Here is a 27,346-nt window from a genome sequence, read left to right on the forward strand (position 1 = left end):
TTGGTACATAGATAGCTGGACACCTGGAATATACACTTAGACTTTTTATCCCGATATTCATATGGGACATAGACTTACGCGGGTGAAACCGCAGGACTCAGCTAGTTATACCATGAATTCTTAAATCACTAAAATTTCACATTAAGACTGATTACCTAAAAAGCTCGAAAACAAAATGTCTTCTAGCCACCGAAAATGTAATCGTTATTTATAATCTCAGCCTAAATTAATTTAGGAGGAAATAAATCTTGGTGTGATAAATAAATTTTCATTATGGCGTGACAAATTTTCATCTACCGACCACCCAGATGCGCATGTGTTGGCCACGGAGAAGAGTGGAGTAATCCAGTATGTTAGCGGCGGTCGTGCTAGGCGCACGTCTCTCGCTGCGGCCCTTCTGAAGTTTTGTGCTCGTGCTTACGATGTGCAGTTTTGTGTGATTTGTTGTATGGATTGTGGAAGGTAAGTTTGCTTTAATGTCAATTTGGAAATATCGTGATCTGTTATTTTTTTTTCAGTATATTCGTAGGTGAATATGATTTTTTTGGGGTTTAAAAGTTGTTCGCTGCGTGTGAATAAATATTAGTTTCGCTTATAATATTAACTACCTATCTATGAATTATTTGTTTCGTTTATAGCTGTTTTTTTATATTTTTTATTGTCGAATACCGGTATGGATGTTTGTTAAATTTTATTATTTAACTCTGAAATTACTTTAATTGTATTATATTGTGATACATTATGTAGGCTATGTCCATAGTATAATATTAAATCATCAAATATGTCGTTTTACATGTCGCACTTAAAATAAAAATAAAAATAATTAATCAAATGCAATATGTTGTGATTTTAATTATAGACGATGTATCTATTTATTAAACGATACATCTAGATTATCTACATACATATTATTACTGAGATTATAAAGTTAAGAACCAAAATTCCTATAAGTAAATCGGGCTAAAGTATTCATCACAGAGAGAATAAATGCGATCAAGCAGATACCAAGAAATTCATGAAGTTTTAATAGGCTATAAAAGTGTTAAAAAGCTAAAACTTGGTGAAACGTAGTTGGTTATGAAGATTTGTGGATGTACTCTATTGGTTTTATTTCTCCGTAATGCGGCGTGCAAAAGAGTATTCTTCAGGACTTGCATAATTTTGAACTAGTGCGAGTTAATTGGGTTACAGTTACCACCCATATGCTATTATATAAAATTAAAGGATTTAGGACCGTATTCTGTAATTGGTAAGGTACGGTACAGCGTGATTGAGACCAAAATTTTATCCACGTTTTTAATAAAGTCGAGCAATGGATAGCTGTAAACCATACATAACGAAACCATTTTTCTTTCATTTAATAATATAGTACCAATGAAAATATTTAGGCAGTTTGTGATGGGTATCTGTTTTCAAAGAAGAAACTCTCATAAACAATTATATATGACCGCTCTTAGAAAAATATTACATTTTCAGCTTATAGGATCTTATCAATGGCATATTTTACACTTTATTAGGCCATTATTGGCTCTCATTTTAAATAAGCGAGGAAAGATGGAAATTCATTTTCTAGTTCCCCTTTTAATTAAATCGATACTATATAATTATGAATGTATATGCTTATCTGTGATGTTCAAAAGTTATTCAGCATTCTCGAAATGCTTTATAAACGATTTTTTTTAAATAGCTGTTGGCGTGTGGTGTCCCTTAGGCGTATAAAACCGCAAGAGTAGAAGTTTGATTGCTGAGGTTAGGTGTTACCACAGTCCGTCGAAATGGCTTGAGATACATTATTCTTTATTTTTATAAAATTTCCTTTTTTATTACAACAGACTTGTATTTTAAATTAAGTAAAGGCTCATTTTAAATTAACAAGATTTTTTTAAAAGTGATTCTTCGCTATGGCTTATGTTTAATTTACTAAACTAGTTAGTAACATAAAGGCTTAATATTTGCATCAATGTTTTTCATTTGAAACTTAATAAGTGGGCAAGATCTAGTGAGTCATTCCTGATTTCACGGCAACTGGTTTTCCACTTTTTGATTAAATTTGCAATTATCATAATAAATTCCTTGTCTAAAACGTGCTTGAGGCATGTTCGCTGGCTGACATTACTAGGTTAGCGGAATGAGATTAGAGTCCCACAGACACCGCAAGTTTGTCGTACCCGGGCGCAGATTTAAATGGCATTTCTTTCGGAGTCCTTGTACCTAATATCGCTAACGAATTTTGTCCCTTTTTCTTTTCGTTCTAGTTTAGTTTTTACGCCGCTGAAGATAGCATGTTACGGTCATGAGCATGTAAACGAGCCTAAGTTTTTGTTCAGTAAATACGGTAATTGGGTCGAAGCTGAAGGTTGTACAGAAACATTTCTGTTGCGAAAGCCAAGTTCCCGGGAGTTTTTGTAAGTGTTGCCAACAAGTTTTTGGATTTTTGCGTTAATTCAATATTCTCTATTATGGTAGACTTTTATCAAGTAACTTTACATTTGAGACTGAATTTCAATTCGGATTTATATCACCGGCTCGATAGTTATCAGACACATTTGAATTCTCAAGAATATCCAAAAGTAGGAAAAGTTTTATTGTCATTTTCTATTACTAATATAAATGTAAAATGTATAATTTTTTATGTATATTCTGTCATTCATGAAGAACACATTTGTATTTTATAGTTTTATGGCTTAAAATGAATAAAAATAAACAAATTTTTATTAAAGTTTTAAACGATCAAGCCCTTTATATCATAATTCAATTACAATATAAGTTAATTTTAAATTACAATCATTCAGGATTTTACAGTATTAACTCAACAATATTGATCACTACTATTCAATTGTACAAGTCATAGTTTAGTTTCATCAAGTTAATTAATATATTATTAATCTAATAATAATAAAAAAAACATTTAAAAATTCTTTTCTTTCATCACATAAATACATAAACTTCGCCATTCAATGTATTTAAATATTTCATAGTAAACGAGCTATAAAAAGCTCTTAGTTGGCTACTTTCGTTCCTTCACGTCAATCTTATCTATACAGCCATTTATATCAAGAGGAGCACTTTCAAGAAGATATTAATTTTTAATTGAAAACATCAGTTTTGTATATTCTTCTTGAATTTTACCATCCAAGCCCCTGGGGTTACGGATTTCATAATATCTCTCATTAGTTTTGATACTTACCTTATTCGATTCTAAAGTATTGTTTTTTTGCTATTATTTATATTAATAGTTTAACAATTTTTATATATTAATGGATGTCACTTAAATGTACTAGCTGCTTGCCCCAGCTTCATCATATGGATAAGGTCGCTGGTAAAGATTCTTTAATTATTTCCTAAATGAATTCATTGGATCCAAAGATACCCTATATCCCTATATCCTTAGAAATTTAGGAAACTTGGAACTTAGTTTTTAAACTGTTTTAATCAAGATATCCATAAATATAATTGGATATTTTCTACGGAAACTGAATATCATGTTCCATTAATTTGACGGTTTTTACAACTCTACCTATAATAAATTTTAAGTTTAAATCACAACATGTCATAGTACATTACTTTTAAACAAAAATCTTTAAACTACATTAAACGAACTAAGTCAAATAAAACGTTTCTAGAAACTCGAAGAAGATTTAGATATTTTTCAAGTAGTAAATTTGGCGGAATAGACGTTCGAGCCGTCTCACAATGAACGTTTATCAGAGATTACGCGTTTCACGATCGCTGCAGTGGAAAATGGAGCAACCTTTTTGAGAATGGAGATAGAAACAGTATCCGAATGGGATTAATTATATAATTCTGCGCAGTATAAGTGCTGTTCTATGTTTATGGAACCTTTGTTTGACGCTTTTATATGTTTGATACGCTCAAATTGTTTTTTGAATTCAGTGTTATTTGTTGGATATATATGTGCTTGTTGAGTTTTAATTTCGAATGGTTCATATACGTTCATGGAGGAAATAAGTTACAGTATAGTTAGTATAGTTAGTATAGTGAATTTACCTACGATCTCATAATTTACGGTTATGTTGCATCGTTATTAAATGTACGTACGTAATGCTAATACTAATACCGTGCAAAACGATTCGCAGGCTTTGGAATTTTCAGCTAAATTTTGACAAGTGTCAATTTTTTAAAACTTTTCCTTGCCTCGTTTTAATCATGGTACAGGTTGTTATATAATATGTTGACATTTATGAAAACGCTCAAAATAAGATCGGCGCGCCTGCCCACAAGGCCCTTGTAACCTTTATTTGTTTTCTGAGGATACTAGCAACTACCGATCGCATCTTAAACTAAGACACTTAAATACTGTTGTTTATAGGGCTTACCTTATCGGATGCAATAATTCAATAAAGTCAGACAGCAGTCAGTCAAATGTTTACAAATTTTTTTTTTTTTTTTTTTTTTTTTTATGTTACAGTCGGCAATGGAGCTGGTGGGACGCCTGTTGGTAAGCGCTACCACCGCCCATGAACATTTGTAGAGGCATAAGGTCCATTGCAGACCTTACGCCTCTACAAATGGATTGCCGACTTTTTGGGAAGGGATTTAGAAAGGATGGGTGATAGGAATAAAGGAAAGGACTGGGAAGGGTAAGGAAAAGGATATGGGCCTCCGGCTCCCCCACTCACCGAACGAAACACAGCAGAATGCTATTTCACGCCGGTCTTCTGTGGGGGTGTGGTACTTCCCCGGTGCGAGCTGGCCCAATTCGTGCCGAAGCGTGCTCGACTACCACATACAAATTCGGAGTAAGGTCAAACTAACGTATTGGATAAATCGAATCAGATCCCAGAATGTGAAATAAACGGGATCTCCCATGTGTATTGGGCACGTGTGAGAACTTCGAGTAATGTTTAATATAGTAATAATTTAGTGCAAATGGAGAATATGATATCAAACTAGTGCGTGCGAGTACAACTCAATTGTCTAATGAATATTTCGTCGTTATTACATATAATTCTGCGAATAATAGAAATGAAAGTTTGTATGTGGTATAGATTGGAAGTTTGTTACTCAAATACGAATATTTTTCAAATAAACTGAAAATTGAAATACCAATAATCGGATAGACAGAGTTACTTTCGCGTTTATTGTAATAGTAACTATTGTACGTTTTGTAAATTTATATTGATTTTACAGAAAACATTCATTACATTTTAATGCCACTTTTTACATATTAAATGAAGTACGTAAAATAAACAAATCAAATATATCGGAAGCCGTTGAAATCAAAATAAATGGAGAACCCACTGGCGAAAATAATTGAACGGAGCAGAATTAATCTTTTATTATTTTATGAAACCCTTTGTCCATTTCGAATAAAAAAATTACCGTGTACGTACGAAATATTCAAAAACTAATCCACTTTTATTCACTGCTATGGTATAGGTTTGATGTTTCAACCTTTAAATTTTTGATATTTTAAAATAAAATGCCATTTTCTAAAAGCGCTGCATACACAATATTGCTCGATTTATATATTTCGGGACTTTACAACTAAATAATTTGAAAGTGACAGATTTTTTATTGCTAAAATTGATTATCGGAATGCTAATGACAAAAAATACATAAATAAACTATGTAAATAACAAATTAATCGCCATTTGTATCTTAATTGGAAAGCTCGTAAACGGCTCCACTAAATCTGTTAAGTTTTTTTTTTACGTATATATCGAGGCACAGGGAAGGTTTTTATGGACAAATGAAATGTACCGCAAGTGAAGCCTATACGGTACTGAGCTTAAATATGTACATATTTCGATTTGCACAGATTTGTAATATAAAATTCAATACATAATATCCTTATTTTTTTATAATTTATTAACATGCTCTTAAATATTTTGTTTATGGCAGCCCCATTTCAGCAAACACCATTTCTAACTAAATACAATCTAGATTATAGAAATAAGATATAAAAAAGCAAAACATGGCATTCTCTGATTTAAAAAAACAATTTTACTTACGTATTTACAATAATTTTATAAAAGCGTAACTTCACAACCGAGCGATTAATGCACGATTTTTGGGAGCCTAAAGTAATAGTAAATAATAAGAATCGTTTAATTTCTGAATAAAACATTAAAACGTTTTGTAAATTTATTAGTAGGGACGAAATTTAAAGAAAAAAAAATATGATTAATAATTATCATCGTACAACACGTCCTTTGTTCAATCTTAATATGCCGTATGAAAGGCACGTAGTGACTAAATAATTCAAACTAAAATATAATCTCCACTTACAAAAGACAAATAGTGGCATAATGAAGGCTGTGAGACGCCGCGGGCGGTTAAGAAATAAGGGAAATTTATGTCGAATCAGACGCCAGTGAGGACTGAGATTAATTAGCCGTCGCGATACCATTATTTGTCACTTTTATTTCATTCATATATTTTGTAAGCAATGGCGCCATTGTGGTTGTATTAAATTAACAATATGGGTAGCAATCAGTGCTGTAATATTTTAAAAGGTATTTGAAAACGTTGTTGCCGAGGAACTTATTTCGAGAATGTCAAATGATCAAAATAGGATATTCAAAATTTTCTTTTTCAACTGGCCAATTATAACTGATATTTTTATACAACTAGAAATGTAATTTTGTATCCAGAATTAAATTTGCCTTGTGGAATATATTGTTACGATATGAAACTACGTGTACCTTTATCATTCGAACGACCCAACGCTTACAGGTCACAATGTTTACTGAGTATTTTAATGTCCAAATATTTTCTCAAACGTAATTTTCACACGCCGTAATAGATCTTTAGAAAGGTCAAAAATAAATCTCATCCGCCTACGGTTGCATAAAATTCGTTGTATCCCAAACATTAATCTCTTAAGCAATTGTGTTAAAACCCGCTACTTCCTTCCAGTAATAAATCAAGCTAGAATACATAGCTTTCTTTGTTTAGGTTAAAACAAATGTTGAAATTTGTACGTATCACTATAATATTTTATGTAGGATTAGGATAGCTTAAGACGCGAAGCGCTGGATGGCATTGTTTTAGTTTTTGACTAAGTATATTGCTTTTCGCGTTAAAATAGTTTTGTTTGTGAGCGTGTTTTGTTATTTTGTGATGAATGAAACGAGGGTTTGGCATACGGAGGAATAAGTAGTAACCAAATCGTTTAATACACATTTTTTATGTCATGTTCGGCAAATAGCTGGTAGGTCGACTGATGTTAAGCGCTACTACCTCCTTACGCCTCTGCAAATGGATTGCCAAATTTGATAAACAACCTGTAAAAAAGTCAATACCTCAGCAATGGTAGGAAAAGAAAGGAAAGGACTAGGAAAATTAAGGAAAAGGATATGGTCCCACTCCCCCTCTGAGAATATCATATTACTTAAAGTTTCATTGATTAATTTGGTTATCACTTGCTTTTATGTTTATCACTACGTAGTATAAAACAAAGTCGCCCTTTGTCCCTATGTATGCGTGTGAGGCCGCGAGCAAAAGCTAGTATAAGAATAAACAACACGGACAATATATATACAAAACCATCTGTCAATTTCAAATACAATAGCGTTAACACTAGCCGAAATATAACCTCACACCATTAAAATATCCTTACACGTGCACTGAGGTGACATTATAACAGCTTTTAAAACCACTATTTGCATCTCAAATGTATTTCCTCTCGAACGTTTAAAGCATTGTGCATATGATCGGTGCATTAACGGCACACTTGCAGCATCTGACCTAAAAACATCGTGGAGAGAACTTTCTAGGCGTATTGCTTATTGTTAAATATTTATTTTCAGTTTTTAACTGCGCTTTTAAAAGCAATTATGATTTTAAATGTTTAAAAGCCTCGATGTTAATTTCGTGCGCAGTTGTGATCGGTGTTACTATCGTGTTATTGTATATTATAATAATGGAAAATACTTTAGTAGCTGAAGTAATATAGTGCATTTCCAACTTATATATTATACTCTAAGATGTATTTATGACGATACAATTGTTATTAGTGACTACACTCGCCGTGAAGAATTCGAAACGACGGGATAAATAATTAATGAATAAATCGCGTTTATAATCCGGTAAAACGTTTTTAATTTCTATGCTTATAAATTTATCATAAGATGTTTCGAATTTATATAACGTGTAGAAGGTTTTATAACATATATTTTAATATAATATATTTATTAATGTACATTCCAATTCTATATTTGAGTGCTATGAAAATATCATAATATATCGTCTAATACGGCTTTTAAATAAAGACATGAAGTAGAAAATTTTACAATTTCTTTATGAGTACATTTGAGTATACATATCGGGTTCATATAGTAATAATGTTTCTTTATTCGTAGGCTGTTTGTATGAGTGTGTTTTTGTACACCTGTGTCTACTATTATACTTATATTTATATCACAAAGAGTTTGTAGGGAGTAATTTACTGAAGAGATTATAATAATTTATTTTCCAATTCAAAGTCACGTTATCTGTGTTTATTATAGGATATATTTTATTATTTTTTAATCTGGAGTCAACCAGAGAAGAGTGAAATTCGGAGAGAAAATTAAATATGTACATAGACATTCTGTCACAAACAAACATTAGAAAAATCATCTCCCATTCAATATTTCTACCGCTATAGAAATACCCCACCAAATTCCTAGAAAATTTTAATAAAAAAATAATAGGCGCATAAATTTATCACATAGACTGCAGGTATACGAGTAATAAGCTCGTTTATCATTCATTTCTTATACGGTCCCTTTTACTTTTATTAAAATACTGGCATGTCATGAAGGAACATTGTTCCTTACGTTCTTTGCTTGTTTTATTTTCTTCGCGATTTAATCAAATTATTTTCGGCCATCAAAGTGCTTTTCAAATAAAGAGTCTATCTGTTCTGTCATCAAGCAAGCGACTCGTACGACGACCGTCAGTAATGGATATGTGATCCATCTTAGAAGTGTAATGAAATTGCAATGGGTTATATCCTGTGATAATGGCTTTGCAATTTTTTATAGTGCGGAAGATTTTTGTTAGAAAAAAATTGATGGAGATATTGTATCCAAAATATAGGCCAAATACCGCGTGGAGACCACAATACAACATTACGTAAAACTACGTATATATACGACATTTTCAGTCTACATATAAAAATTTAATTATATACATTCTATAATAGTTTGGCTAAAAATCACTATTTTAAGTATAGATGGTTTTGTAATGACTATTTCGTAAAAAGTTGTTAGATATTCTTTAAGTCTAACTTTCACCGATAATATTAATTGTCCTACATAAATAAAAAATATCACAAATAAACTCATAAACATAAGTATAAAAAATACATTTTAAACATTTTTCTTATAGTTTCAAAATACTATCATGCTTTTGTTGAATAAGTGATGATCTTATTCTTTTGTGAATTCAAAACTCAAAACTATAGTTATTAAGGTATTCGTTAAATCCCACATCCCATATCAATGTAAGACTGTTATAAAGACCGTCCTCACAAAGTAAATATATCACATTACACAACATCGCACTTACATTTGGAAAATCTCAGAAGCGTACGCCAATGTCGCCAGTAAACATAAAACAACTAACGATATATAAATCGTCACATCTGAACATAATGAGCTAGTCCTTCGTTTTAATTAAGTTCTTGTGTAATACGATATAATGAAACTCGTAAATAAGGCTGCGTCATTCGCGTCGCACTTTGTATGTAAATAGAAGCCCAAATAAAGCATTACGTAGCCCAGTACGAAGTGAATAGCGAGCGAATTTTGCATCTTTACCAAGGAAATTGCGTATACCGTACGATATTATTTGACGCTTGTTTTGTTGAACTTATATTTGATATTGAACGGGATGTTACAATATTTCCGTCGCATTTTTGATATATTATGTTGGCTTATGTCTAGTAGAGGCGGCATGTCTCCAACTGCTCGTTATTGTTGAAAAGATCAAGGTTCCAATTAAAATCGAATATAGGAGTGCCAAATTCTGCCTCTTGAATTTTACTACGACCTTCCAAAAAGTGCCACCACATTTAAATATTTGCAGACAATCTATGCCACGTAACACGTCTTCATTTAACTCAATACTAATAATGCTGATTCTTAAGGAATAAATATTATATTTTTGGTATTAATCTTATAGAATATACTCATACTAATATCCCAGACTATCGAATACACATCAGGAAATGTTTATAAATCGACATAGACCAAACATTAGAACGATTTTATAATTGAATTAAGCAATGCCTCCTACAAGTCATTACTAGCACAGATGCTAATAATAACTTGTAAGAGGTTGTTTATATAAATGTTATTTGATCCGCTTAATCAGTAACCAAAATAATTTCGAATACATTCTAAGATAGACACATTCTCTTCAAAGTTGATATACGCCATTAAAATTTACGTATCAAAGAAAGACACACCTTTGAGATATTAAGTTGATCGGTGGTAAGTGAAGTAGAAACTTCCAAAGGCTATATATCTATATACAGTGTGAGTGTCATTTCTCTAACCTTTCCACGCTAATGCCATTCAATGCACGTTGTGTACGTGCAGGTCAAACGTAGCTTCCTTAACGCGTCAGCTTGCATTGAGTACTGAATATCTTAGTATAGTGATTCCAAATTTGAAATAAAAATTGTTTTTGTGGTGATAGCATTCCTGGCTTCCAACAGTTGTCAATGAGTTCTTAATTTAATTTGAAACAAGATATTCTGGTAGATTCTGTCCTCACTGCATTGCATTTTTCTTTGATCATAAATAAATACATGATGTAACAGAGGTACTATGTGTTCGAAATAAACGATTTGTGCTAAAAGTACTACTACTCTAAAAAAATTGTTTCTTTTATCTTAATTCTAAAAAGCCAGTTTCTCTCATACTCCACATCATACAGATCCATATTCTAACGATTCTCATTTGTTTATTTCGCTTATGTGCTCCGAATTTAGCTATCACTCCAAAACTCCATACCGCTGACGTTTTATCACTCATAAGTTTTGTCGTTTACGTTCTGTAGTTCCCGCTTTTCGTTTAGACAACTCGTGTCAGCTGTTTGAAGATGCAAAATTCAGAGGAAATTTTAAAATGCTTTTACAGAAACTGAAATTTAAGGCTAGGCGCCGCTAAAATATATGGGCGTCGTGTAAATAATATAATATCCTGCTGGCGTGCTCGTGGTTCAATTATTTAGCGGAATAAACATTTAAAATTGTGTTTAAATAAAGTACGATTATCAAAGAGGAAATTATTGTAAGAAAGGAAGGGAAAAATGAAATTTGTAGGGTGGTTAGTGACTCTGCTTGGTGCGAATGGTTTGAATTCGATATATTTTATATCATGTTGATAGATTTATATCATTTTAAGTACAAGATCTGCGTTCATAAATAAATAATTTTCATAATCCACATTTTATTTTATTTCCTTATTTTCTATAGGATTAAAAAAAAACGTTACTTTTGAATATGATTATGTTGTATATATGATTATATAATTTTGGATACATTTCATCACTTACAAATGAAGTAAAACAGATCTTTCAGGTACGTCAGACATGTACAAATTAGCTTCATCATTTCCAAAACTCATAAAATTATATTCAAGTTAGTCGCTTGTCCCGGCTTCGCTTGGATTGGTGCGACATAAAACAATATTTAATAGCCAATGATACAGCTAACGAGCCTAACTATCAGTAAAATCATTTTTGAAATTGGTATATAGAACCAACCCAGACATTCTCTCAAGCCCTCCAGTATCTCAAAGTCATAAGTTCACAAACTTCTTAATAATATTAGTACAGATAATATGAAACTAGCATATTTATTAGTATACATAGATAGATAAATGTCCCTTTCATTCAAATATGCTATCTTTTATTTTTTAATATATAATATATACTTATTTACATTCACATATATTTATTGCTCTAAACATTAACAAAATGATACTCAAAAAAACATTATTTATCCATGAAAATTGTTGCATTTTACGAAATAAGTGTTCGAATAATGGACGCGCATATAGAGATATTCGATACTGGAAATCGTTCACTCTACGAAGAGAATAATGAATGAACTTGTGAACAATTCATTGTATATTGATGAACAGTTGATTTACACTCGAGTACTTTGTATTGCTACATTTTATATATTTCAAATAAACATTTTTCAACCACAATTCTTCATCCTTCTTTAAAAACGTAAAATGCTTTTTTCGTGATCGTTTGTCGCCCTACAATTACTTAAATGAAGCGAAATTTTACTTATAAGTCTCCTTTGGCGATTATAACGAAGAAAATATTACTTTATATTTTTGAAGTTTTAATTTTTAAGGATAACATTAATTTCATTTCGAGATGGAAACAGCGCACGAGCGGCACCGTTTCAAAAATACTTATTATGTTTATATACAACATTTTCACATTAATTAACTATCCCTACAAACTCTACAAATGTAAATATAGTACCTAAATATGTCTTTACTTTACGTCTTACCCATTGAACCAATTTGAATAAAATTTGGTACAGATAGTTCGAGACTCGTGAGAGGATATATAATTTGATGAATTCAGTATATTCAATATATTCTGGTCAAATAAAAAATAATTAAAATTTTATTCATATTTCGCTTCTTTTACCTTTTTCCCGCAGTTGCCACCAGGCAAAAGGTAATCTCTACCAAGAGATCATTGCACAGTGATAAGGCCGCCGATTGTACTATATTGGTGTCGTGTAATTGTTTCTATGTGTGTTTTCGTTTGTCACGTATAATAATGAGTTAAATAATAAATAATAATAATAGAATTGTTTTTATCCGGGATTACCCAAGACAACGGGAGCTATGCGGGGAAAACTCCGAATTGTTTATATTTTCCTTTACGCTGGCGATGTCAAAGTTAGTATAAAAGATGGAAATAATAAGTATAAAACCTTATGCTTCTACAAATATACACGGGCGGTGGTAGCGTTACCATCAGGCGTCTCATCAGCACCATTGCCAACGATGACATAAAAAAGTATAACTAACATAGTATTTTCTCATGTTGGATTTTGCGCGAGTATTATACATTTATAAATTAAAGACTTAAACGGATTTTAAATGCGAAAGAGACTGAGAGAGAGTCGCCCTGTACCACGTTTGCTGTGTTCGAAACGTCGGGTTAATAATATAATGAATAAATCGCGTTTAAAATCTATTTAAAAGTCTTTAATTTCTAAATATAACTAACATTTCAATAATAATTAAATACCAGAAAGAAAAACAAGACACAAACTCCCACATTTATCATCCAAACGGGGTGCGAGGTTTATTTAAGAAACTATCTTCAGACGTATCTCAATTTAATTAATCCGAACAGATAAAACGGAGTCAGTGCAGTGAGTTACACGTTCAGTTAAATCGGTCTGAGTAATGAATAAGCGGACCACAGTGAACACTGACGAATGGTATATATATCAGACGATATTGAACCCGGTTTTTGCGCGATTTATATAGATGGAGCCGATCCCAAAATAACTGCGTAGTTTAATTTATAAGGACACTTTTTGTACCTGTTACAGCTCAAGCATATAAAATATTATATAAAAACCAGAAAAAATATCTCAGTAAAATTTTTCATTAAGGAATTTTCATTGTTATCTAGTATTTACATGTATTACAATTATGTTCCAATCGACGAAATTTTCTTTTTACAAACACGTGAAATGTAACATCTATAACACTTCACATAATCAACAGTGACATTCCAATAAACTTTTGAGTATAGGAAAAAATTGAATTGTATAAGTTTACGCTACCACAAAACATAAATAATTAATAACAATTTGATTTTTACGTACATTAACAGAGTTCTATCTCTTTCGTTACCAAATTATTTACGATAGGACGCAAGAAACAGAGCAATGGTTAGTTAAAACGTTGATTAAAAAAGTTTATAAGCAAGGGGTTGTGTTGAAAGGATTTCTATTAACCGCACAATCTTCAACCTCAAATTCCCATTTTAGGTTGGGTATACGCAAATTATTGTTGCGAAGAGGGTCTCGTGTGGCTTACGATGCTCGCCTTTTATATAGTATTTACTTATACTATTTTAGTATGAAAATGCATAAACGTTTAAAATCGAGCAGTGGTTGAAGAATGTTTTCTTTCAGATAAAGAACTCTCTCATGTAAACGACTGAACTGGATATAAAAAAAAATATCTTCTATAAAAAGACTAAAACGTATAACTCACCTAATGTAATCTTCTATATGATACTACATGTGGACTTATTTTTTTAGTTTAGAGTCTTAGTGTATTGCTGTATGTATAATTTCTGATACAAACAACCAACAAATTATTTGTCAACCGATAATTCAAACAAAACTAAGGTCAGTTTTGTAATTATCAAATCGACCTAAATCTATAAGTAACTAATGTAAGTATATCGATATAACTTCCTTTTTTTATGTCATAGCGGGCAACTGGGCTTGTGGTTCGCCTGATGGTAAGCGATCACCACCGCCCATGAACATTCGCAAAGGTAGTGCCTCTACGAATGTGCTGCCAGCTTTTATTAAACTACTACAAACAACCAGCAAAAATGAAAACGAGTAAAACCGCGCGGCTTCGAATAGTCTGAAATAATTTATCAACATGTCACGCGCACGGCGCTCGGACGCAATTTGCGAAGCAATTCCTACGTTAAAAAGTAATTGTTATTAATTAATCTCGATTATTTAATTCTAAGACCGAAGAGTGTAATTGAATTTCACTAGTAATGTATTCTATCGGCGATCCGCTCGCTCTTAAGTGGCTAAATTAAATTTAGATCTCTATCTGATTCTAATTAAGTTTACTTGATAAAACCTTATTGCAGACAGACTAATGACAGTGTTCGAGTCTAATGGAAAATGGTGTCTTTTAATTTTATTACGATTCTGTGATCTGCATTAATTGATCGGCGAGATTAGCTGCTTCAAACATCATTGAATGAATGTATACACATACACATTGTATACAACACATACACACTAATTGAACGTCACACATAGATATTAATAGGCAGCGAAATAATAAGGATAATATTGTGACACAATTTGTATCAACAAATTATATTATACTTCTTCTATTCATAATATAAGCTGACATTTACGCTATATTTAATTTGTTTTATTAGTTTTTATTTGCACAATACAAACTTATAGTTAGTTCCAGTTTGTCCTAGCTACATTTTCAAATGTTTAAAGATGTTTAACATTACAATCCGATTTAAAATTTAACTTCGCTTGAACTCTAAGAGCACAGTTGTATTTTATGTTGGAAAAGCGACGTCTTACTATTTCACAGGAGTGACTGCAAATATTAAATTTTATGTAGTGTGTCACAGTTGCTGCAATATGAAAACGTCTGAATAATATGCGAATGTAGGTGAGGATAATAGGTTAGTTAAGGATAACGTTTTCACTCGAGCTATCGCATGGAGGGAGGAAAGAGGAAGCAGTCTGTAGACAGTTGAACCGGGGTATGCTCTGAGTTTACAATTCACTGTGTTCAAAGTATCAAGAGGGACGGAACATAAGTTTATTTCATGGTTGCAACGGTGATTCATATTCCGCGTGCTTTTATTTTATAGAAATAATAGTAGCTTATTTTTTAAAAAGTTGTTAAATGAGGGTTAAGAATTACAGATATAGAATTAATTGTAAAATTCCATTTTTAATTTTGGAGCGTAAAAAAATAAATTATCACCTGAAATTTCCAATATGACCGAAGTTCTCAATTTCAATGTGTTTGATTTTTTGTTACTCGATGTTTCTGTGGGTTATTAACCAATTGGCGTGATTATACATTATATAATATCATGTGTTTCATAGGAAATTATTGTAATTTGGTGCCATTTAACTATCTGTAGTAGTGTTTATCTCCCATGCCCAATAGGGCCGTCGGTGCGGCTCGACGGAACGCAGTAGGGTTTTATTTAGTAGGAATCCAACATAATCTAATTAAGTAAAACGGTTGGCGGCTTGAGTCACAGACAAGAACTGATATTTTTTTTATTAATATCTAGGAACACTGGTTTACATCAAAAATGATAAATGGCGCTTTAAGGTTGTTATGAGTGATGATTGTCAATACAACACGCACGTAAATACAACCTACGGTGCCTTTTCCAGGGAGCCATTCGTATCTATGCAAGCTTTTCCTACTATAAAAAATGGACGTTGATGACATTTTTTGTAGAAAAGTATTATGAATCCATAAATCTACATTCTTAAATGATGTGACTACATAAATGATTGTTTAATATTTCATTAATCTAGTTTAGAATAGGCAAAACAATATCCAGTGGTCTGTATAAATTATCTCTCTATGTTATAATTAGTAACGAGATTCTGCATAATATTAACAGTGGCCACAAGTGAGTGCAATAGACCGGAATTGTGGCAGGTAATATATATGCACGACGTACTTCTGTCTTAAATTAGTACAACTAAACGTATGATAATGTGTTGCCGTGGTAACAGAATTAACTGAATAGCTCCAGCTAAATTAACTCTAAAATGAGGATCACGTTCTGTGTGGAAGTTTGTAAAACGAGTGTTAACTTTGTACTGGTAATGGTGATACTTGTATTTTTGCTCTCGTAACAGTTATACGATTACCTTTCGTCTTTGAAATTTGAAAAGAATTGATGACTTGTTGCTATTGTGTTCGAATACAGATTTTTTAACAATTGTTGGCTATAATCATAAGGAGAAAAACGTCTTAAGCTGTTTAATAATTCATAGACCAAATGCGCTTATTTTATTCCATTCAACACTAAATGTAATGCATTTAATTGTTATAATAGACTAAACATATACTAATGCAAGCTCTGAGAACAACCGTTCTCGCGCATTGTTAAGTTACTCTAATAAATTGAATTAAGAACCTGAGGTTGTATAATTATTGTTGTTTTAATACTGAATTTGTCGTCGAAAAATATTATGTTATTTATTAAAACAACGCATGGGTTTTTGTTAGTTACACTTGGCCAGCGTGGTGGATTATGGCCTGAACCCTCATAGGAGGCCTGTGTCCCAGCAGTGGGATCATATATGAGCTGATTGAAGATATCATCATCTTGATGATGGAAAATAAATAAGAATGGCAATATTTAACTTTCAACCCTTTCTCTATTTCATTTAATACAATGGTATGCCTAATAGAAAGATAACATTTCCATTAAAGTATCCAATTAAGGTTATATTAATATAGCTTTCACCTAGATGACAATATTTACGCTAATTAGTAAGTGCTTCCCTTAGTTCTCAGTCTTTAGCGGCACTTATATAATTAATATTCCTGGTACATTTATTAGAAGTAAAAGGATGTCAATTTAATAGCACTCTGAAATAATAAGGATGTTTACGTCAAGGCATTATAGTTCTTCATTATAATATAACAAAGGAGAAGGAAAATTGTAATAAAATATATAAAAAATTTAATATAATTAATTTCCATTAACACATTTGTGATGTTTTTTTTCTTGTGTTGGTTTAAACGCGAAATCTCTTAGCCAGTCACATTTCGTGATTGAAAGAAAACTGGATCGATTCCGTTCTCAATATTTTAATAGCGAGCTGAAAATATATGCTAAATAATAACAGTAATTTGTTGTTTCATGTCTCACGATATGAATCGATTCGTTTCCGTTCGGTTTTCTGACAATGTAACCAATATGTGGTATTGATTTTGAAGATATTTCCCGTCATGAGAAAACTTGAAACATATTTTTGAATGTATTATATAATACTATACAATATATAGGAGTGTGTGTGGTGTTTACTATTACGCAATAAGACTTTTAGTTTGCCATTTTAAACCGAGAAAAGTATATAATTTGATTTATTCTCATGAGTGAAGAGTCTAAAAGCATTATCCAACAATTTACATATTCTGTTTAATTATGCATTCAAATAGTTTTATTTTTCATAGTACGGAAGATCTAGCAATCGTTCCTGCATTTTTATAATCACACCCACGTTATTCAGACGATTATGACAAAAAACAGCATTAATATACATTTGCATTGGATATTGTCAATATAATTTAATAATACAATAGTAATTATAATAATTTAATATTATAATAGCTTAGAACGATCTAGAATAACACACATAGCAGAATTACATCACGTTTTTCGAATTAATGTGAAGGGTATATAACAACATCTCTTTGAAAGCATTTCAATAAGCACTGCTAGTTCTCCATTACTATAGAAATATTGGAGCGAAGAGGAGACTCGATTGATGTCGGCCATGTTGGTAATACCAGTTCTACATACGTTGTCTGTGGTAAATGTGTAATTCAAACCTTATTGGCGTAGTGTGCCCCGTGTGGCTTACAATCAGAAGGCTGTAGGAACCCCATTTGAATCGCCGCTCGTCTTAGCGGTTGACCCGGGATAGATCTCATAAATTGCCTTTAAAATGTATGAATAATGTAGTAATTAGTAGAGTTATACAGCTGGACATAGAATTTCATAATCGGTGCTGTAGGGCGTTTTTTCGTACCCAATTTTAAGAACCGGAAATACCTTGCAGGTTTTGATTCTTCTGCGAGTGTCAAAAAAAAAACCATATATAGGCTTTATTCTATATTATATGTCTACAATTGTGTTGGCTTAGAAGTTTTTCTCAATTTAAACTCGAGCATTTGCTGTGAATTTCGCCTTTACACCTGGCCGCGATCCTAAGAAAAAGGGTCATGATAAACAAAGGAACTATATGTTTATTTACTATACTAAATATTCAAGTTTTACCCGTTTAAGCTATGGAACGATAAAAACACTTATTTTGGACTGTGAATCTAATTTTAAAGTGTGGATTGTGTGTTTATTTATAAAAGGGAAGAAAATCAGGCAGCTTCCGTATTACTTATTCTATGAGTCGACACATAAATGCTAGAATAAGTACAATATTAATACTACATTAACATAATAACTAATTAACTCTATAGCTCTAAATTACATTGTAGAGGCGCCAGGAGGATTTTATTATTTATGTATCGGGATCCTTCCTAAGCTCCAGTTCTGCTAGCTTCAGTGGTTAATTAGTTTTGCTTGTTACATATATTACAGTATTGTTTGATCGTTATCCCACATTCCGTTAAGACGTGTATCAATGTATTATGTGAAAGGAAACTGAAAATAAGATTTCAGTGGTGTTATATAAGTAAAAAATCGCATTAACATCACAAAAAGTTTGTGACGAATTGGTACGCGTGCCTGGTATGTAAAGAAATAAAAAAATCGATTATTTAATGCGACTTATATTAATTATAAATTATAGAAGACAAAAATTATTTTCTCCGGAAAGGTTGGATACCTTCTTTGTTTTTTTATGTAGACATGCTATCGATCGAGATAGAATTATCTTGATTTGATTTTTAGATAGTAAAATTGCTATGATACGTTTTTTCTTATCTAAGAATGAATGTAATTATATGTCAAGAGTTTTGTGATCATTTATAGCCTACATTAATCTCCACTAATATTATAAAGAGGAGCTATTAATATTATGATAATTGTTCAAACATACGAAGGAATATGATGAATTTTAATGTAAGCAAACATAATTGTAATTCGACTAACATAACTCAAACGTATTATATTAAAAGCCGCATTAATATAATGGTAATTATATTATTATAAAATGATATCAAATATCATTTCATTTTATATTTTCGTATAAATTAACAATATAAGATATTACAAAAAATCCCAATGTTTATATAAGTGAACAAATAGTTTTATTAGCGTCTACGTTTGCTACGCTATCATATCGTCAATCTTGATGCTACGGGCTACGGGCTACGGAGCTACGGAGCTACGGAGTTACGAATGTGCAATTTAAGCGAATTTTCGTCGTTGTACACACTTCAAAATAAATTTATGTATGAGAAAATTATCTTGTATGTTGTAAATTATTTTATTTATGCAAATAGCTTCTCCTGGTCCTGGTCCCTGGTACCTGGTACCTGGTACCTGGTCTCGAACCCCGGCTTATCGATTTTGAAGTCGGAGGTCCTTGCCACTGAGCCACCACTAATTATTTCACATCAAACTTAATAAATTGTTCTTATAAAACAATATGTGTTTTTTTGTGTTTGTAGTCTCAAAAATCAGATCTCAGTACTTCACGTCAATATAAAAGTCTGTAATCATTACATTTCATAGCACATGATAATCATCTACTCTGTAATATTATTCTATTTATTTTGCTCTGTTTCAAAATCATTCACTTAACCGTTAAAATTATTAATTAAGTACCTCAATATTACGTAAACAAATACATATAATCTTGCAAACAGCACACAATATACACTAATACACAACAATACACAGTGGTGTTCTTTTCCACCAAACAACAGCAAACAACGCCTCGCTTCTCTCCAAAGAGGACATAGAAATACAGCGCTAAATCGCTAACGCTTATAACATAATGAACGAGTTTTAAACAAACAGACCCGTAGTTCCTATTCCTGCGCAAATTCTTGTTTGAAGCGAGGCAAAACAGATGCGCTGCAATTTTCTGAGTATACGTTTTATTTAGTTACAATTAGTTTATGGTTTATTTGTCTTTGTAGTGTATCTAAATAATGTATGTGCGCCGTGCGGTAATGGATGTGAGATAATTGTTGTCTTATTAATTGATTTAAAGAACAAAGTAAATCTCTTAACATTATAATGTTTACAATATAGTTAATGTACAGATTTTTGTTAAATCTTAAAGAGTAAAACGACACAATCCTACTTGAAATAAAAACTCGATTTTATAGTATCCTAGCAGTTCGCCCCGGCTTCGCCCATGGTACATATATTGCCAATGTCACTCAGTTAAGTCGCAGCTTTCTAGTGGTGAAAGAATTTTGAAAATGGTTCCACAAGTTTTTGAGTTTATCCATTACAAACAAAAACACAAATTCTTCCTTTATAATATATTAGTGTAGATTAGTGTAGACTATACACAATCACAAAATTCTTTTCATATAATGACATTTTATTTTTATTTATTTATTTATTTTATTTATTTTATTAAGGCTCATTAGCAATTGTACATCGATACATTTACATGAGATGATACAAAAAATTATATAAATATATATGTCATAATGTACAATCAATAAAAAATGAGCACAGCATGCACAATACAAATTATTTCATTAAAATAATAATAATAATATAACAGTAATTAGTACATAAAAATCAGTAAAAGAAGTGTAAATTTAACATAATCCATTAATATATAGGTAAATTCATGACATTTTTAGAACTTATAACTAGGAAAAAAAATTAGTTGGTACATAATTATACACTGACAAGGTTGATCATATTCAGCGTCTTTTTAAATTTCCCGATTGTGTCAAAATGTATGTCTAATGTATGGTTTATAAATCCATTATATTTTTTACATATTCGTGGTATGGGGGAGAAGGAACCCAACGTAGTCCTCATGACTGGTACCGATAATAGTGGGACCGGTTTCTTAGGGAATTTACTAGGTGTGCGGAAGCCTATCAAGGAAAGCAATTGAGGGCAGTCTATACGATTTCGAAGTAATTTGTATAAAAATAAAATGTCTAAATTGTCGCGTCTTTTTTCTAATGATATCATTTTGAAATATTCTAAAAGTGAAGAGTATGAAATCACTTTCTTACTCATGTTTTCACTATAAGCGAGATGCCATGTAAATCGTTTTTGAACCCGTTCTAACCTAAGTGAATGTGTAGCATAGTGAGGGCGCCATACTATAGAGCAGTATTCTAAGATATTACGTACAAAAGTGTTATAGAGGACAATTTTAGTACCTGGACATTTAAATATTCTTGCGTTTCGGATTATAAACCCAAGCATTTGGTTAGCTTTTTTTACAACATTTTCGAGGTGGTTTAATGGTGGGTGGACATACATTCTTAGATAAAAAAAACGTATGATAGCAATTTTCCCTAACATCGCATAAATATAATTAAGATATTATACGGCAATGTGCGCATAAAACTCGCAAAAACAAAAGTTATTTTCATAACACTTAGGTTTAATTTACCGTAATAACAGGAAAAAAGGTCAGGATTGTTCGAACGAATGCGTTACTTATCCTTTATCTTTAACGATTTAATTTTATAGTACCCTCCATATTTTTAAGGGTATCTAAATATATTTCCGTCGATAGGCTTTGAATGAGTTTATCTTTATTATTATGGATATAATAGCTTTCAATGAAATGTAATTCTCCTATACCCATTAAATGTTTATAAGTATAACATATAACATAGGACGAATACTCTAAACGTGATGGTATATTAATGTAATATTATTTATATCATATATGTATAATATATTCACTAAAAGCAATACATCAATAAGTAATGAAGTCACTATGGGATTTAACTGAATATGTCATCATGAAGAATAGTCGTTGTTATTTCACCGATCACTAACATCGGAAGTGCTTCCTTTTATGTTCGTATCGCCTTTTCTCAAGACGAAAATGCGATTTAATAGAACACGCTATAGTTCACCTTAGCATTGTACCCGCGGCCATTTTGTTTTGATACTAAATTTAATGAATACGATATAAATGATATTTAAGTTTGGTAGTTTTATAGCTGGTTACTGATTCTCAAAATTAACGCGTAGTCATTAAAACTTGTAAATTAAAAAAAAGGAGCACATAGATTTCCTTGAATGTAATTACTAATGAGATTCTCACGGAAAAATTTCATTTATTTCTATCTTTCATATTACGTATGTTATTACTAAGCTGTTTTTATTGTCACTTTAGACATGAGATCCATCACTTCGTAGAAAGTTGTTGGAAGAAAATTTAATATCTCTATTGTGAGGAAGTTTTTCTAGGCATTACATAATTACAGCCTCATGAGCGACATTGAAGATAGGAAAATATGAGATGCCATACCTTTGCAACAACTAAAAAATCGTCGTCTTTATGAAAATAAGAAATCATCGTCTTTATAAAGGATATGAAAAGGACTGAGGATGGGAATAAAGAAATCCATAGAACAGGTTGAGGTAAAGGATCTACGGATCTCCAGTTTCCCCACTTATCAAAAGAAATCCAGCAGCTTGCTGCTATATCACACCAATCTTTTGTAGGGGTGTGGTACTTTACCCGGTGCGAGCTGGTCGACTCCCATACTCAATATAAGATGGAACATGTAACTCTTTCGAAAATATAATATGGAAAAGCAGAAGCAATAACAGTATAAATGGAGTTACAGCCAATACCATTGAAAGTATTAACGTTGAAGGCGGAAAACTTTTCAATTTTACAATTTAGCACATTTATTAGAGCCAACAAAGAATTTTATTTTCTAGCGTAAATTTTCAATTTAAAATTTAGGCACGTCCGCGGCATTTATCTTTCATGCTCACAGTAAAACATATTTTCTCGCGTTCCATTTGATTGAGAATTCTACTTTAAAGTTCCTTAAATTTATTTCGCAAAGAGCTTTTACGCGATGTTGTGTTTTGTGTAAGGCGATGATTTAAGGTACAATTTGTTTTATAACATTCAGAGCTGTAAATACATAAAACTATTCCATAAGTTAGAAGAGAAAGAGATAACTACACTAGAACAAGTCCGAATAAAGATAAAAGAAAACTAAAATCGTTATTTTGTTACTATTTTAGGGGTTTGAATAAAATAAAATTTAACTTATAAGTTCATATTAACTTCATATATGAAGTCGGCACATTTCGTATTAAAATAATTATATCACAATGCCATGTTAAATGGTACTTACATAAGCTTAGCATTACACGAAACTTTAATTATTACAAGCACTTAATCTTGATCACACCGTCAGTAAATTTATTTTAATAATGCCAATAAATTTACGGTTGTGTTTTTTTATTATTTTTATATGCTAGGTTTTACACGCGAAAAAATCCGCGAGCGTTATCGCTTTATATAAAATTTCATCGTCTATTTAACCTTCTTTAGGGTTGCTTTCAAAATTAGAAAAAGATGTGTATTTTCTTTAAAATCGCTTAACAGAGTTGAACAAAGTTACAGAGTTACAGTTAACTATAAGACCGGAGAAATTATACAAGAGTACAATTACATACATATATATCAAATATATAACGTTATTGAAAGATACCCTTTGGCTAGGATCTACATTCTTTTTTACAAACACTCCAGCAAAGAGGCAGTTTAAAATAACATTGGCGGATTAATTAAACGTATAAGAATGGTCAACAGAAACCTGGGTAAATAAAATCCGGTATTTCTATTTCATATTTAATTTACAGTTATAAATTATTAAAATAATTGTTTCGACAAAATGAAAATATTATTTGCTGAATCAGTGTATTTGGAAACGAATCATAACTTTTAAAATTAATTCATGTACTAGTTATTAGCTCCAGCTTCATCTGGGCAGATGTTTTTCGTTAGTTGTTCAAAATTGTCAAAGTTATTCCAATCTAAAATATGATATAATATTATCGAAGTGAATGAAAACCCAACAAAACCCCTTTTATTAATATCCATTTAACCGTTCTTGAGTGGTTTAACTAAAGGTACTTTATTTTATAGATATAGATTGAGTAGATTACTGTTGAATTATTTTGAATAGAAATTTTTATTGGAAACTAAAGTCTTTTACTCAGTCAATAAACAGAGTTTTTTTATACTTCATAGTATTATATTGTGTACGAAATATAAACATATCTTTATTTATTTTCCTTCTGCAAATTTTCGTTCATGAATTAAGAGATTAGTAGTATTCGAGTCTATTCAGCAATTGTTTGAGACTCGCCCAGAGAAGTTAACACACTTGATAAAGGTAGGGGGTTAGGTGATAGGATAATAATTAAGAAAATTTATTTATAAATATTTTCCCATTATTCATGTCTATAATTTATTGGTTATAATGGGCGCTTAAAACTTACAGTTCCGTATTATAATTTCAATTGACTAAAAATAAAATGTTTCTATAAAATTTTCCTCTTTAAAAAATATAGAACTTTTTATTCGCAATAATAACAATAGCTACTATTATTTCGAATAATTATTACTAAACAAGCGAACTTGAAAATTGAAAGACTTATAGTTAGCCATTACCTATGGCGTACAAAGCTACATGTACGCACGCAATTTATTGAAAACTGAATAAAGGAATATTTTATACCTATAATATGTATTATGTACAATAGCCAAACAATATTATGGTTTAGTATTATATCTTACCTTTTATCAATAACATACATCGGTATTCAACTACCACAAAGCAGCATTGCATGCAATAACCATGCTACAGACGTTCTATTCGTCTATACTTAAACGACCATACAGGTAATAAGTGGTTATAACCGATTTAATCTTTCATACATATTACAAGTTTGGTTACGATTGGTGTAAGACTATTTGTGAAGTTTTGACGAAAGCTGTTCTTTTTTTATGACGTGTTTCATAAAGGTTGAAAAGGATTGTGCCGTTTGTTATTGCTATTTTAGCAAAAATATTTAAAAGTAATAATATAATGAGTTGATTTTTCATTTTAATTTTAAATTGTAAACTTATATAATGAAAGCCAACAAGTCAATAGACCTAATAAGTCTAAACTAATTGAACTTCTGATGTCAATTGAATATTTCACAACGTGCCTTTGCAAAAAGTACGGAAACACCAATTTACTTGATAAAGTTGCAAAAAAGGTTTCATACAAATCGCTTTATCCTATCATCTGAGCCACAAGGGTGATCAACGCTTGCTGACTAGCAGTCTCGGCCGGGTTAAACAGGTCTAGATTTCAACAAACTTCTACATTGCTATCATAAATCAAATACTTGCTACGTTGTGTTTGACTACAAGTTTCGGGGTTGTTAGCGCGCCTTGTGCGGTGTTTTTCATGGTGTTTCATTTTATTTTGCATTGTTCAGAAAAATACATATACTCTTCTAATGACATGGATTTTGGCACATTTACTATTATTTTTAATGTATTGTGACTCCTGTAAATATTACTGAATTCTTTAAATTATTTTTTGAGCCAATAGAAACACAAAATAATAGGTACCATTTGTTTTAATAAAAGATATGGTTTCATTTCCGCAGTGCTTACAAAAAGGCTGATGATGATATAATATCTTTGTTAGAACGCGCTTATCTTAGCAACTACTGTACAACAAACAAATTATTTTACCGTTGAAGAATATTTTCATGATCCCTGCGTGCTATGGCTATCTAATATGTACTATGTGCGAAGCGTTATAGTAAGCGAAAGCGTAAAAAATCTAAAAAAATAGTAGATATAAACTTTTTTGAGCGGGACCGCTAGTCATAGTGTAGAAAGTATTTAAGTATGTTAGGCATACCCAAAACAGTTTATGTTCACCCACTTTTATAAGTTTTTTTTGATAAATATAAATATCATACAATTTATATCATAAAAAAGGAGTGGTGGCTCAGTGGTGAGAACCTCGGACTTCAAAATCGATAAGTCGGGGTTCGAGACCGGGCGAGCGAGCAGGAAATAAATTGATTTTTCAATTTATCTGCGCATGTGGATAACATCACCAATGCTTAAACGGTGAAGGAAAACATCGTGAGGAAACCAGCATGTCCAAGAACTAAAAGTTCGACGACATGTGACATCTGCCAACCCGCACTTGGCCAGCGTGGTGGATTATGGCCTGAACCCTCATAGGAGGGCTGTGTCCCAGCAGTGGGAACGTGTATGGGCTGATGATGATGATGATGATGATCATACAATATTTTTAACTTTATCCAATCTTTTCCGTACAAAAAATTTGTCGATATTTTACGTTCAGCCATAATGCATAACACCGTGTGCACTTAATCGTAACTGACCTTTCGCCCATACCTTATAAAGGTCAATTGCTATGGGGTCTATATTAAATATTCACGTCCGTCGTCACATGGAAGGTATGGCCTTTGTACATATGAAACTTTTTATCGTTTTTAATTTAAGGTCAACGGGCTCCGGGGCTAATTTAAAAGGCATAAGAATATTTTTTATGAAAAATATTGAAAATAATATAAGTGTAGTGTGAGAGGGTTTGTTATGTTTTAATACTATATTTTCCCTTTGAACTAAATGAAGTTAATTGTTTATCAATTAAAGTTACTTAATAATATTTAATTAAAAAAAGGTAGAATGAAATGTTTCTTTATCGATAAAAATTCAATACTTCGACTATTTCCAGATGAACAATTTGTACTTTCCTTTAAATTAAATGCTAGTTGCACTTTCCTTCAAACAGCGTTTAAGGTGAAATTTGTGAATTCTTTCCAATAAAATATCGTAGAAGCTTAAAGAGTAAAAAATTTGTCATAAATT

The 27,346-nt window shown here is 31.5% G+C and overlaps 1 protein-coding gene across 1 annotated transcript in view; it reads left to right on the forward strand.

The window, feature by feature from the left end:
• The first annotated feature begins 330 nt into the window (after nucleotides 1–330).
• Nucleotides 331–27,346, forward strand: part of LOC119832952 (connectin-like) — a 45,382-nt gene continuing 18,366 nt past the window's right edge. The window contains exon 1 of the mRNA XM_038356785.1: nucleotides 331–462. The gene's annotated coding sequence lies outside the window, so the exon portion shown is untranslated. The remainder of the gene's footprint in view (nucleotides 463–27,346) is intronic.

Source organism: Zerene cesonia, chromosome 16 (genome assembly GCF_012273895.1).
Source record: "Zerene cesonia ecotype Mississippi chromosome 16, Zerene_cesonia_1.1, whole genome shotgun sequence".
NCBI classification, from domain to species: domain Eukaryota; kingdom Metazoa; phylum Arthropoda; class Insecta; order Lepidoptera; family Pieridae; genus Zerene; species Zerene cesonia.